The sequence below is a fragment of the Alligator sinensis genome, unplaced genomic scaffold (genome assembly GCF_000455745.1).
Source record: "Alligator sinensis unplaced genomic scaffold, ASM45574v1 scaffold682_1, whole genome shotgun sequence".
Classification (NCBI taxonomy): Eukaryota; Metazoa; Chordata; order Crocodylia; family Alligatoridae; genus Alligator; species Alligator sinensis.
This window is the reverse complement of record NW_005842011.1, coordinates 2,505,807-2,520,639: the sequence shown is the minus strand read 5'-3', so window position 1 is coordinate 2,520,639 and position 14,833 is coordinate 2,505,807. Positions and strand designations below refer to the sequence as shown.

The window sequence follows — 14,833 nt, the reverse complement described above, 5'->3', positions numbered from 1 at the left end:
CTCTTCCTAGTCTTTTAAGAGTATGCTTCCCTGTCACAGAGAGTTGACCTTCATGACCTTCCCATTCTTGAATGACACTGGAAAGTCAGCAGGGTGCACAGCTTATATTCTTGTAGTTCTGTCGGTGCTGTCACTTCTCAGGTTTGGTGCAAGGATTTCTGGGGTGTCTCTACTTAGCGCTTCGCAAACTTGAGTGGCTCTCTACACTGGTTCATGGTGTTTTTTTGGACCCCTGAACAACCTGCGTGGATGTGTCCTTGGCCCATCAAACTAGCAGCAGCGGAGCAGTCATGCGTGCTCCTTGCTTCTCTCTATTCCAGTCATTATCAAGCCATAGATTCAGCACTGGTGGATGAACTGTTCCTGCTCAGAGCTTCGCTGTTGTCACAGCAGGATACAGAGAGAATATAAACAGCAGAGGATGTTTATAGCAGCAATTTCTCGTTCTTGGAAAGTTGCAGTCGATTTCAGAGAGAACTTTGTGCTGGTGGATGCATTGGCAAAGCCAAGATGCCTGTTCATTGATGCCGTCATGGATGCCCCATAAGGAAACAGATGCTTCCGCTGCAGAACTAGCTCAGTGTAGTGGGATGACATTGGCAATCTCAGGTCTATGTGACAATCGGGGCTCCAGAATTCCTGAAAGAGGAAACAGATCTTCATGGGCTGGACCAGAAGCTTGCTCTGACATCGTAGTATTAAGATATGTAAATGAAGAAAGCCCCACCAGTCCAAGTGGGCTGCTATTAGTGCCTGGAAGTTGACTGCCTCAGACTGCTATGAATCTGTGATGGGTCATTTTGGCTTTGGCATGCCGCCTGTTGATATTGTGGAGGTTTGTGAAACAATTCATAATGTAGGGTAGTAGAAATAAACAGGATACTTAAAATAATAGCTGGCTTTCAGAAAATGGGCTTCTCAAATGTTGGGGGCTATTGATGGATCTACTTGATCTACTTAATATGTCCACTACAAAGGATAGTACACCATCATTTTTGCAGTCTTGATTGAATGTCATTGTGGGTTGTACAGTCAAGGTGCATGACTCAAACGTATTGAGGATATGTAGTATTTGCTTGTCTTGACAAACAGGTACCTGTTCACACCAAATATGGATATTAATGGGATATCTCTTCCCACTGTTTTTGAGAACCCTGCTTATTCTTCTCATGCCATAACTAACAAATCTACCCTGCGCATAGAGCACCTGGAAGAAGAAGGTTTAATTGCACACTCAATAATTGCACAAGAATGCATTTGGAAGGCAATGTGGCTCTCTGCACAAAAATGTTTGGATGCTAGTGTGCCTGATGCTGTGAGTTGTTGTACCATGCTGTACCCCACACAACGTCTGTCAGGAAAAGGGTGCAATTTTTTTCCTGGAATAAGCTCCAGACACCACTGATGTGTAGGCTAGGTACAAGAAACAGAAAGTACACCTGTTGTAATTGGGGCAGGATCCAGGTGAACAGGGCAAATAAAAGGTGCTTTCCGTACCCACATTCTTGCTTCACAGACTGTCGAAACTGAGGAAAATATGATGCTATGATGAGGGAATGTGTTTCGATGGAAGTGCATAGTACACATATCAGTATTTGTGCCATTGCTTGTGTGGGATGTTAAGCTTTGGATACAACTTCCTGACTTCTCCTCCTACCTGTATAATAATCACACAGTTCTCTCATAACAAGCCAGATTGCCTATAATTTTTACTCAGGGTTTTTGTACTGTATATTTTTTCTTCATTACACCTGTCAAAAGTCATTCTTTATTGTGTTGTGACATGGTATGCAAAATATGAAAAATTACACATGGCTACCTATCGATAATTAGTCACTAATTAAACTGCTTTTACAATGTTGTGTGTGCCTCTGCTTGCAGCAGTAGGGAATATCCAGTCAAACTTCTCATATAAAAGGCTGGTAGACAGGTGGTTGCTGCACTTGTGGTTGTCATAATTTGTCTGGTTGTTGGAGTTTTGGGGGTTTTAATGTGCTGTGTATTGTGTTTGCTCCTTGCTTCCATCAGGCTCTTTGAGATGGTTTTATACCAGTGCAGAATTTGCATCTCCCAAAGTCATGATACTTGTTCTGCTCACACCAGGACACTTGGTGTTTCCCTCTGGCCAGCTAGCGGCATGCTGGGACATTTTTGGTTGAATTGAGCTGAGCAGGTTGAGTGAAGGATTAAATGTTGGCCAGATAGGTATCACTCTAGAGGCACCTTCTCTTACACGGGTGGTGAGTGGGAAGTTAATAAGTAGGAAGGTCAGAATGGATGGACTTGGGGAATTGTGGAACTGTCATAGCATGAGCACAGCTACCTCCGTGTTCGCAGCAGCAGCCTCAGTGCAAAGTGGTCTCTAACCCATTAGTTCTCAAACTTGAGCTCACACTGAAAGGGCGCTTCTGAGCCTCAAAGTGGGACTGCCCATCCAAAAAGGTTGGAAATTGCTGCACTAGTGCATCTCTCCCACCCGGAGGTGCAAGTGATCCCAGATTGGAAGCAAGTATAAACCCAGGTTGAAAGGGACATGTCTACCTTGTGAGCTGCAATGTGAGGTAGGATTGTAGGGACACTTAAGTTGGTTCAGATGCCCTCTAGGTATGGCAACATAGAACTCAACCTGGGCTAATTTACCCTGCATGTCAGCAGTCTCTACTCAGACAAGCTTCTTTACCTAAATAAGGACTACTGGTCTGAACTAGTGTTTGGTAAGTTAAAAATATTTCACCTGGCTGTGCTACCGTTTCTCAAATGTTGCCTGCTGTGAAAGCCCACCATTCACGTGATCACTACAGGTGGAATCATGAAGCTTTTCTTTTGATTTCTTTTTAAACATCAGGATCCAGTTGCTGCCAGTGCTCCAGATTGTCTGTGTTTTCATAAAACAAAGATGTTATTTTTTTTCCTTCAACTGTACCTGTGTCTACTACTGTGATCTGTTTCCAATTAGATGGGTCATGACCGCTTCACACACCAACACTTTATTTACCATTTGTTTCTCATCTGATTTTTAGTGAGGGGACATCTGACACTCATTTTTGCTTCCTAGAGATCAGCGCTATGCACATTATTCACTTTTTTTCTGTGAACCATTTAGATAGTTGATTTGTCTTTATCTCAGGAAACTCAGTCCCACATTTCTCTCCCCAATATTGCAGGAGGGAATGAACCTTATTCTTATTTTTTTTCTGACAGCCTTCAGAGGGCGCTCGCAGCACTTCAGCAGTTAGTTGTCAAAGGCTTCAATGTACAGCAGTGAGAGCAGCTCTATTACCCTTTCTCTCTGTATGAAGGAACCTGCAGGTGAAAAAAACAGTGCAAAGCAACAGTAACTGTGATGGGCTGCGCAGCTGGACAAATGTACTAAAGTACTTCCCAGTGCTGTTAAGAGTTAAATGTTATTAACTTGAGAGTAAGGTTGCTTTTTTTATTCACAAGGGAGATAGATCCTCCAGTTTCTGTGTCTTGGAACAGTCCTGTCCTTTCAGACCTCCAAGACTAAATATAGAATATGCTGACAAGGTTTTTGGGGAGAGGGTTATTTTTTTTTGGCTTCTGAAGGTCTTCAAAGTTATAGCTTTCACCTCTTTTCATATTCTTTAATTATATCTTAGATCAGGCGTGGCCAGCCTGAGGCATGCATGCCATACCTGGCACAGGCAGCCTTTGTGTGTGGCATGCAGCAGATATTAGCGGGAGCAAGCAGCACAGTGGCAGATAGGGCAGGGACCATAAAGCAGAGCATCAGATCAGGCAGGGGAAGAGGATCAGAAAGGCACTTAAGGAGGTTACATAGTTTAATTTGTGGCACATAGCTTAATTTGTGGTCCCCACATTCCTAGATACCTCTCTTGCTGCTGTGGAACTTTTTTACTTCAGTTACATGAGGCACTTAGATGACTAACTGAGCTTTCTAAGAAGTGAGATCTAGATTTTTAAGGCCTTACTTTATGAGGAGTCAATTTAATTCCCTTAGATTAAATTTATTTAGAAAGCTGAACTACTGACCATGTGCTTGCTGCATTGTACTTAACTACTTGCTCATACAGGCTGAAAAAACATTTGAGCCAGATCATATTTCATCACAGACGTGCTTCAGTGTGAACCTATTCCACTCTGCTGGAAAATTGCTGTGAACAGTGTGAAAACAGTGTGAACCTATTCCACTCTGCTGAAAAACTGCTAATACCAGCGATGGCGGGTCTTCCTCCTTCTGGTGACTTAATCTTGAAGGATGTTACAAAAGTAGATGCGTTAATTGGTTTCCAGAGACTCAAACAGGGTGAAATAGGATCACCCTTAAGCACCTAAGACCCCTTAGGTATCTGGTGGGTAGAATAAGATCCTGAGTCCTGTGCTGGTGGTTTGGTGTCTGAGAATTATGAGTCATAGCCCACAAAAAGAAAGAGTGGCTTAAAATTCCTGTAATGCTTAAAATACCAAATGTTGAGTTTTCCTGATTTGCCTTATGATTTTTAAGCCTTTAAGAGTTCAAGATTTTCTCCCCACCCAGGAGATCTAGGCTAAAAACAGAAGTTACACAGAAACCGGTTTAAGTGATCAGAAACTGGTTTAGACCTGTAACAGAACATAAGTTCATTGCACATAAACCAGTTTCAAAATGGCCCAAACTGATTTAAGATAAACCTAGTTGAACATAGTATCAGACTTAATGGATTTGGGTCAAACGGGTTTATGGAACTTGTGTCCCAGACCCCTTCCTGGTTTAAGTTAAACCAGAGTACCCCAGCATCCTCTGCTAGCCCTGCCCCTCTGGGTGGGTGGGGATGTGGCCAGATAGCAGCTGGCATGGCCCTTTGAGGCAAAGGGAGCAGAGAAAAGTTTTATTCCCCCCTCCCCTCTCCCGCTGAGGGACCGCAGCTGAGGCCTGCCTGGCTGGGGTATAGCAGCTCATCAGGCATTCTCCCCCTTCCCCACTCCAGCGGCAGGGGTAGAGGCATGGACAGAGCTGGATGCCATGGCACGGCCATCTTCCTGCCTCAGGGATGCGGTAGCGGGGCTGAGCTAGGCTGGCCAACATGCACTGCTGAGGGCAGACACACAAGGGCTACCTGGGCTGGGCCGCAGGGCTCTTGGCTTGGGGCTGAGCTGGGCCAGCCTGCAGGTGCTGCTGGGGGTGGGTGCAGAGGGGTCAGCCTGGCCTGGGCTGTGGGGGCAGGGCCCTTCACAGCCAGCTGTAGCTCCGTGACAGCCCAGCCTGGCATGAATGGGCAGTGGGTGGCCAGGTAGCGGTGCAGAGACGAAACCACGGCAGCTGTGGACGGGCACCTGGGCAGCCGGACTGGCTGTGTAGGATGAGTTCATTGTGTCCATGGCTGCCTGGGCTGGCTCAGAGATGCTGGCGGGCCTGGAGCCCAGGAGCCACCTGCTGTGGGGGCTTGCAGTCCCTGTATGCCTATCCTGTGTAGCACCCACCAGCTGCAGCCCCACCATAGGCTGTGTGTCTTCTGCCTCCCTCACCTCCAGCTGCTGCTGCAGCCATTGTGCAGCTTTGGGTGGGTGGGTAGAAGCTTTAGCCCTGCAGCTTCTCCCCAGCGCATAGAGCTTTGGGTCTAGCTCCAGCTGCTTTGCACCCACTCCCCTGCAAGGGCTGCTCATCACACTGGGCGAGCAGAGCAGGCAGAAGGGACCTGGACCTGGAGCCAGAGTTCTAGGCACTGGGCAGAAGCTGCCAGACTAAAGCTTCCACCTGCCCAGACTTGTGCTGCGCAGTGGGGTAGGAGCAGGAGCCACAGCTGGAGGTGAGGGGAGCAGAACAGCCCTGCCAGGCCCAGCCAGCACACAGCTTTCCCTCACATCCAGCGGCTCCTCTCCCACCCCCTTCCACTGCTGCCCCTGCCGTGCCGCTTTGGGCAATAAGATGGGGAGAGGGGGTAGCTTTAGCCTGGCAGCTTCTGCTCAGAGCATGGAGATCCGGCTCTGGCTCCAGCTGCTTTCCACCTGCTCCCCCTGTCGGGGCTGCTTATCACACTGGGCAGGTGGAAGAAGGCAGCTGGAGCTAGAGCTCCATGCTCTGGGCTGAAGTGACCCCTGCATCTCTTGCTGCTCGGAGTGGTACAGCAAGGGCAGGGGGAGGTGGAGGAGCTGCTGGAGGCAAGGGGAAGCTGTGGACAGGGCAGGGCTGTTCTGCTCCCCTCACCTGCAGCTGCAGCTCCTGCTCCTGCTCCACAGTGCAGTGCAACACTGGGTGGGTGGAAGCTTTAGCCCAGGAGCTTCTGCCCAGTGCCTGGAGCTTTGGCTCCAGCTCTGGCTGTCTTTCACCCATTCCACCCACCCAGCACTATAAGCATCCCCTGTGGACAGGCGAGGGGTGGGTGGAGAGCAGCTGGAGCGGGATCCAGAGCTCCATGTGCTGGGCAGAAGCCACAGGGCTAAAGCTTTCACCTGCCCACCCAGAGCTGCACATTGGTGGTGCAGCCAGAAGGTGCTGCACAGGACAGGGTTGCTGCGGGGGCTGTGAGCCCCTGTGGCGGGTGGCTCCTGGGCTCTAGGCCTGCCAGCGCTTCCAAGCTGGCACAAGCAGCCCACTGCTTGGCCAGCCACTGCCTGTGCCCTGCAGTCTGAGCCAAGGGCCCAGCCTCCATGGCTGAACCTGGGCCAGGTCCTGTGCATCTACCCTCAGCAGCGCCTGCGGGCCAGCCTGGCTCAGCTCTGCAGCCCTAGGCAGATGGCAGGGCCATGCCGGCCAGCTCTGGTGAGGCCACTCCACTGTGCGAGCTGGGAGCAGGGGGGAAAGCCGGGCAGACCCCAGCTGGGCGTGTCTCTTTCCACTGTGCAAATCGGTTCAGTCTATGTAGGTTAGACTAACCTGCAAAGATTGACTCAGTTCAGGCTCGGGTTTTTTGAATGTCTATCCCTAGCCCTAGAGACTATACTTTTGAAAATAATTGAAAACTGAGACTGTTTTGTAATCACTTGACCCCATGAATAGGGACTTAAAGAAAAACTCCAAATTTTGTGAGACTTATAAAATCAGAATTGGGAACCCTTTGTAGCAGACTAATTCCACCCACAGTTTTTCTAAATTTTATTTTCTGTTTCACCTTCCCTTTCTTAACAAGTTACTTAAGCATGTGAGTAACTGTACTGAAATTTAAAAAACTAGCCATATGTGTTTACATTTCTTGCTGAATCGAGGCATTTGTTGCTAAAGAATCTGAACAAAGGTAGGATCTTTGTCTTTAGGAAAGTGCTTGCTAACTTCTGTTCATTATACACACAAAACCGTGAAGCTCTGTTTGGGACATCATAGTTTAGGGGTGGCCAGGCCATGAGTGGCACGGGTAGCCTCTGGATGTGGCACACAGGAAATCATGGAGGGGACAGGCAGCATAGTAGCAGATAGGGCAGGAAGCAAAAAGCAGAGCAGCCAACCAGGCAGGGAGCGCAGGAAAGCAGGAAGTGGAAAGCAGAGCAGCAGTATGGGCAGGGGAAGGAGATTGGAGTAGCACTCCTGGGCTAAATACAGATAGTCAAAAAACCTGAGGCTGAATCAATTCAGTATTTGCAGGTTAGTTTAATTCAGGAAATGAGTTTAATTCAGGAAATGAATGTATTTGCAGGTTAGTTTTGATTCAGGAAATGCAGTCACATGCCTGCAGTAGCTTAGGCCAGAAGCTGAGGGGTGCTAGAGTATGGCTTTCTGCCATGTAGCCAGCATGGGCTGTGTGTTCACTTCCTCTTCCTGCTGCCCCCAAGGTCTCTGGGATTTGCAGTCCAGTATCACAGCAGCAGGACTCTATAGGGTTGCTTATCATTTCCTCTTCTTGGTGCCTCTGGGATTTGTAGTTCACAGTTGCAGCCAGCACTAAGTTTCAGTAAGTTTAGCAGGGCAGGGCAGCTCTGTACTTGGGGGAAGAAGGGGTTTAACTCCTTCCCTGGCCCCAGCCCCCAGCTGGGGTTTGCCTGTGGGGAGGCAGTCCCTGCCTTCCCCCCCAACCCGTATCTGCTGGAGCAGACAGTACAGCCCAGCCCAGCCCAGAGCTGGAAAACCTGCTGGGATGCTAGGGGACTCTGATTTAACTTAAACCAGGAAGGGGTCTGGGACAAATCATAAACTGATTTGACCCAAATTAATTCTGATAAACTTGGTTGAATGTAGTATCTGAAACCAGTTTCAGCCATTTTGAAACTGGCTTATGTGCCCTTAACTTCTGTTCTGTTATGGGTTTAAACCAGTGTCTGATTACTTAAACCGGTTTATTTGGGATTTCTGTCCCTAGCCCTGGAGAGTAATTTGTGGTACACCTGTTGGAAAGGTTGGCCCCCACTGTCATAGCTCATTGCTGTGGGTATAATATAAATGGACTGTATTTCTATTTGAAAAGTGTTTGTTTATTAAAGTATGCAGTATGCTTAAATTGTGTTCTAAGGAAGCCCCTGCACTAATCACTTGGAGAAAAAAAGCTAAAAGGTACATCCAAACACACGTAAGTACATATTAGAATGTGGTCTGGAGAAGTATGTATTTTAAATTGTTCGTCTTTGACTAGAAATCTGATCAGCAAACCCCAGTGCTTCCTAAAACAAAGTAAATTACCCTTTAAAGATTATGAAGCTTGGTCCTATTTCATTGTTCCAGTAAAGCTGTTTGACCAAAACTTTGTAAGTCTTATGGGCATCTCAAAATTATCCTCATTCTATTGGTCAGCAGCCCACCTTGGAGCTTGTGTTCTTCTGTAATTAAACGGATCGTTTTTCAAAAGTTTCCTGAAGGAATTGGAGGTTCTTAATTATATAGGTTTGTTGTCATAAGAATGAGAGGTAGTTTGGCATGCATTTACCTAATATCATGTTTGCAGTGCTGTACAGGTGGGTGACATTATCAAACAAAAAACTTTTTTGGCGGGGAGAAATGCATGTTTAACAACACAAACGCTTTGTGTGAATTCATGTTGGTTCCACAGAGTTGTTCATTTTGGGAAGAGGAGGGAGACAGAAAAATTCTGATCCTCTAGTTAACCAGTATAAACAAGATGGATACTTTCAGGTACCCTGAGATGTTGCCACTGTGCTCTTCAGTCTATCTTTGAATTGCAAGAGCAGCATCCAGTGTACAAAAAGTGCTAAATGAGGGCCAGATTCCAGTACCCTCATTTAACCTGAATATAAGCAGCCCCCACTGGAATCTGGTCCTAGATGAGAAGCAGCACCGTACTCTTACAGAGCCTGCATGTTCCTCCCTTTCTTCATCTCTGAAAGCTGGACCAACTTCAACTATGTAAGAGAGAGAGAGAGAGAGAGTGAGTGTGTGTGTGTGTGTGTGTGTGTGTGTGTGTGTGTGTGTGTGTGTGCGCGCCACACCATAGAAGGCTGTAGGAATTGGAAGTAGGGAGCTCTCAGGATCTGGCAGAAAGCACCCAGCACCTTTTTATGATGTGGTCTTTGGACATCTTTCTGCTAGTTCATTGCGACCTTCTCCATTCAGTTTTGCATCTGGCTCCCTAACTGTCGTATCATCTGTTTGGCATCTCTCTATAGTTAAAGTGCAAATAAATCCAGAGATACTGACTGTGATAGAAATAACCCTGGGTCTGGCTTATTTGACTGAGACATTAGCATAGTTTTAAAATATGTGTGTGTGCGTTTTTTAGTATGCATATTTGACTGATAACAAAGGTCCTTCTATCATTAAGGCTCTGAGCTGGGAGTTAGAAGAGCTGAACTGAATCATGGCTCTCACACAAGCTTCCAGAGTGACACTGGAGAAAAATGCTTAACCTTTTTGATCTTGTACTTCCCCATTTTTAAAATAGAGTGAGTACTCCTTCCCTTTCTAATGGGGTTTTAGAAGATATGCAAGGTATGAAAATACTGCAATCAAAGGTACCATAAAGTCTATAACCAATTTGTCAAGCTACCTACTACGGGCCTAACCTAAAGATCGCTTTACATTAGCTTCGCTGACTTTTCATCAAGGCCCTACCTGTATGTTTTTGAGTTGTTGCAACTATAGCAGTGTTTTAAGAACTTATTTTTCATTGCGAAATGCATCTTAGAAGTGTGCAGAAATTCCCACCAGAAATAAGCAAGTTTGTTGAAGGGAAACGTGATGTGCTAAACTTGTAAGCAGCATACATATTATGCTAATAAATGGCAATCTGCTAATAGTCTATGAGCTCTTTTCCTTTGGAATATTAGCAATCCAATCATTTCTCTTTATATGAAGTTCTTTCATCCCATTTTCATAAAATGTCCCTAAAAGGCAATTCAGTGAAATGAAGTAATGGAATTTGGTGTACTTACATTAGTTCCAAAACTAGTTGATGGCAAAACAGAACTTGGCTTAAAAGGGGCATTACAAAGTTATTTAGGATCAAAATGAAGGCCTCATTTTTTTTAACAAAAGAGGTTTTACGTAACTTTAATAATTTTAGCTTCTATTTTGTTTGGCCTTTTCATAAATATATTTATGTTTGCAAAGTCATGTTGTCTAATCACTGAGAAAACATAACTCAGTGTTTTCTCTTGCCTCAGACTTTCCAAAACAAAAGGATGTGATTGAAATCACTTTTGAGGTGCTTAGTAACATATGGGAAGACTTTTTAATAGAACAACATTGAGGCTTTTTTTCTTTGACATCATAATACACATTTGTCCCTGTTTGATCCAAGGCCGTGAGTTCAGTTTCACTAATGAGGAAGAATGCTTTTGGGGTTTATATATAATGTCTGACTCAGGAAGAGCAGACGTGTAGAAATCCTGCCACTTCCATAAACTGTCTGTGGGTGTTTCTACACGTGCTATTAATGCTATAAAGGCTTACTGTGCAGTAAGCCTTCCCTTGGAGCACATCTACCTGTGTTCCGTCTTGGGAGCAAATCTGTTCCCAATGGGAGCTGCTCCTACCCTGCTTTGGCCCCCTGCAGCAGCCAGCAGGATCTCCATGCTCCCCAGGGGCTGTCAGGGAGTTGCCCCAGAAGCAGAACAGTTCTCTGTCAGCTCCTGGCTGGGCAGGGAAACAGAGAGCTCCTCAGTTCTGGCGCTGCTTAGCTCCCGGCTCCTGTAGGGAGCCGGGAGCTGAGCAGCACTGGGACAGGAGGGGGCAGAGAGCTACCTTGTTCCGGTGCTGCTCAGCTCCTGGCGGGAGCCAAGACCTGAGAAACACCAGGACCAGGGGAGTTCTCTCTGGCCCTCTGGTGCTGGGGCTGACAAGGAGCAAATTTGCTCCCAGTCAGCATCTACATATGCGTTACTATGCAGTATCTACTGCACAATTAGTTTACTACGTGTGTTTACAGGTAGTGGCTAACTGCTCGGTAGACTAATTTACTGTGCAGTAAATGGTGCATATGTGTAGATGATGATTTATTGTACAGTAGATTAGTCTGCTGTGCAGTAAAGCGTCCCATGTAGACACACCCCGTGTGTACTAGTGCAAAAAACTAGGACCGTTATTCTGCAAACTGTATGCATTGGTTTAACTGTATTATCATGAGTAGTCCCATTGAAGTTAGTCTCTGTTGGGTCAGATATCCAAGTTCCCGTGTCTCAGTTTTTCTGCCTGTAACATGGAAATATTAAAACTTCCGTAATGTAGAGAAGAGCTGTTAGGCTAATGCTGGTAGGTAGTTAGGTGAACGCTGGTAATGGGGGCCAGGAGGTTATGGATAGTTTTGGAGAGTGTTAATATTTATAGTAGAAACTCATCCTCCATTCTTTACATTCACATTCACACCAGTCATGTGAATTTCAAGCCCAGCTGGGACCACTGTAATACCAATATCAAGCACAGGCTATTTATATTCATTCTTATTTATTATTAACTAGTTTGCCTTATTGTTGAGTTAATTGATGTGATAGTGTGTGATCATCTTTGCCAGGTGGCAGCCCAGTTTGCTAGACATGGTATAAAGACATAGCTAAATTGCTAGGTGTGAAAAAACCTAAACATGTAGGTAAAATTATAAAAAGTTAGGAAACACAAAATTTAAGGTTGAAATGATGGTATTAAAATGGAGACCTGTAAAAGTTTTGTATTTCAGTTTCCCTGGCTAAATCTGTAGTTTAAAATAGCAATGCTAATGTTGTAAAATGTTCTCCAAATAATTTTAGGATATACTTTTGTTAGAACCTCAAGTTTTTGCATTTCCTGACGTTTTCTGATTTCTTTTTTTTTTAACTGCAGCTTCACTGCTGTATTAATTCAGGGTCTGATTCTGCAAACACATGAGCATGTGCTTGCCTTGAAGTTGCTGCTTACAGTGTGTAAAGTAAATATGCAAGTTTTGTCAGGATTGGCGCCATAGATTATTTTTTTAATTTGATAAACAAGTAATTTGACACTTGTGTAATACATATTTACTACCACTAGATGTCTCAAATAATACATTATTATACACTTCCACATCTTCTGTCAAATCAGCTGTTCTAACAGGAATTCCTTACCCAAATATTAGAGGCACCACACCCCCAAAAATGGTATTCTCAGCGTTCCAGTTAATTTCATAGAGGTAACAGCTTTGCCACAAAAACCCACTCCAAAAAACCCACTAAAATATAAAATACCAAAAGTAAAATAGTTATCCTATGAAGCATTGTGCTTGTTTTTTAAACAACGTTTCATGGGTGGGAACCCATAGTTGATGAAAATAAAATACAGAGTAATAGGAACAGAAAATGAAAATAGAAAGTGAAGGAAATACGAAACTTTTAGTGAATTAAATATTTCCCGGAAGAGCTGGAAAACTGTCATGTTACTATTGTCCTAGAGCAAGAGAGCCAGTAAGAGCAGAAATGAAGGTATTGATGATTGTGAGAGGTTCTTTCATTGCCACTAATGGTCAGAATATGGAAAATCTAGAAAGCAGCAGTGTAACCAAAAAGTTCCATAGAGAGGGCAGGTTCCACGGTCTCCACCAGGACTATACAGGACTAGAATTCCTGTATGTCTGGGAGGGAAATGAAAGGCGGTATAGCTCATTTTCTCACACCCGTTCATTGGCAGTAGGGTCACAGTATTGTTGTAGTCGTGATGGCGCAGGAATGTATGACAGGCAAGGGTTTTTTATCTTTTATTGTACTAACTGTATAATTGGAGAAACGGTGTACATCAAGCTTCCATTTCCTAGGCTTGTAATGAGGGAGAATTCATATTCATTGAAGGCAGCACAAGAGTGGGACTTGAAACTGTCTGCGTCTACATGAAACACTGACTGTGCAGTCATTTAGTATTGCATACCCAAGTACTAAATGACTGGAGTAATCAGCATTACTGCGCAGTAGCATCCCTGCATGGCTTCGTGTTTATGCTGACTTCGCAGTAGCTTATTACTAGTTTGCAGTAGCTTGTTACAACTGAGCAGTAGCTCGTTACTACTGCACAGCAGCATTGCATCACGGTTCGTGCCCTGCAAGGTTACTGCATAAGAAAGGATCTCTGAGTATCCCTGTTCTCAGAGGAGTATCTTGAGTCTTTTTCTGCTGGATGCAGATCACTCTCTGTGTAGAATAACATAAGGGAAAGTTTGAGAGTTCAGATGTGTGGACATGAGGACTCCGTGAGGAAGGCTTACCTGCATAGGGGGAGTGGAGCTCTTTGTTCTGTGTGTCCATATATATTTTAGATAATAAAAAATAGTGGAATTTCAGTTAAAGAAATGTTGGGCCTTGGGACCAATGTTTGTATCTTGAGAGCTTTTGAAAAGCTGTCTCAGTTTTGAGAGAACTTAGCTGTCTATTCTTGAAGTATTATCATTTGTTCTGCAATAGGGTAAGTCAAGTTCATTTGGGGCCTGATTATTTTCTCCAGTGGAAGATCCCATGAGAGTCAGGAAGGCTCTAAGCCTTCTGTTACAATGTGGTGTCATGGTTGAAGGACCAGTCCAGATTTTGGGCTGCCTTTTGGGGCCTGGCCATGCCCCCTCCACTCAATCCAGGAGTGGGGAAAAGTCTTTGGAGGGCTTCTGTCTTCCCTCCCCTTTGGCAGTGGCTGGCAGATGTGCCCCCTGGCTTCTGGCTTGAGCCACTACAGATATGTGCATGCATTTCCTGAATCAAAAGTGTGTGTGTTTATTTTCTAATCGGTTCAATCTCTATAGCTTAGACTTGCCTGCAAAGACTGAATCAATTCAGCTTTGGGCTTTTTGACTTTGTGTACTTAGCCAAGGAAACCAAGAGCATGACTATATATTAAATTAACTGGTTTGCAAGATTTTTCACAATGCAGCAATAGGGAGTTCCAGAAGCTTTGTTTTTCAATTGCTTACACTATAAAAATCATGTATTTTTAACAGTTTCATAAAAATAAGGTAAAAGAAATGAGATGGCAACACTTGAGACTGGAAGATTTTCTGGGTTATTTGGGTTCCCCTCATACTTGAAGAAGTCTCTGTACTTCAGGAAATTCTGCTTCACAAAAAAAAAAATCATTAATGCTTATGAATTGTAGCCATGTCCAGGATATTGCATGTTTTGCATATTCCCTCCCACTCCATGTGCATCAAGTTCTAGACATGAAGCAAGCCTAAGCTTGTGCTGATTAAGGGCCTTGAGACAGAAGACCTCATATTCAGTAGTTGGCATGTCCAGAGGAGGGGCAATTTGGTAAGGAGCGCTTTGTAGTCATGCTTCTGTGTGTGGAAAGGAACTATCGTAGCCAGTCCTGTGCTGTGTTTATGCAGGGCCTGACTCGGTATCACTGGGATTCTTTAGGAGCTGTCATAAAAGAAATAATATAAAACAAGTAGCCATTTCTCCCTTTATGTGAATTCCTTTATCCATTAGTACCACAGGAAGAAAAACTCTGGGTTTTTTTGGTTTTTTTGGTATGTGTTTCTGTGTGTGCAGTTGGGTTTTTCTCTTTCCC

At 44.8% G+C, this 14,833-nt stretch overlaps 1 protein-coding gene across 1 annotated transcript in view; it reads left to right on the top strand.

Moving 5' to 3' along the window:
- FNDC1 (fibronectin type III domain containing 1) overlaps window positions 1–14,833 on the top strand; it is a 125,395-nt gene that overhangs the window by 1,038 nt on the left and 109,524 nt on the right. The gene's annotated exons all lie outside the window — the stretch shown is intronic.